Below are 540 nucleotides of genomic sequence, written 5' to 3'. Positions count from 1 at the left end.
ATTCAAGCACTTCAAGAGAATCTTACTATTGCAAGAAATAAGAGAAGAGAACTTTGTGAAAGATGCAAAATGAGAATGATGAAAAGGAATCACTTAATGATATGATAAGCAAGTTGAAACTGGAGAACATGACAACAAAGAATGAGATGCAGGATATGACTATGAGATTTTGTAAACAAATTGAAGATAGGAAGAAGAATGAAGAAGAATTGACCAGAAGACTAAGTGATGCAGCAAATGAGAACACAAGACTTAGCTATGAAAATGATTTATTAAAGACATATCTGATGCAAACATAGAATGACTCCAATGAACTGATGAGGCAGAAAGAAGTCTTAGAAAGAGAACTAGAAACTGCAAATCAACATAAAAAAAAATTCAAGAAAAGCTCAAAGGAACTTGGTAACTTGCTGAAGAATCAAAAACCTAAAGGTGACACTTCTGGAATTGGCTTTGAAGTTGGTGAAAGCTCTGGTACTACAAACACACAGGATCACAGCAAACCAGTAAGGCAACCTAATGCTTATAAATTCAATGGAA

Source organism: Cryptomeria japonica, chromosome 8 (assembly GCF_030272615.1).
Source record: "Cryptomeria japonica chromosome 8, Sugi_1.0, whole genome shotgun sequence".
Lineage (NCBI taxonomy): Eukaryota > Viridiplantae > Streptophyta > Pinopsida > Cupressales > Cupressaceae > Cryptomeria > Cryptomeria japonica.
The sequence above is the reverse complement of the archived record's forward strand: the minus strand, read 5'-3'. Positions refer to the sequence as shown.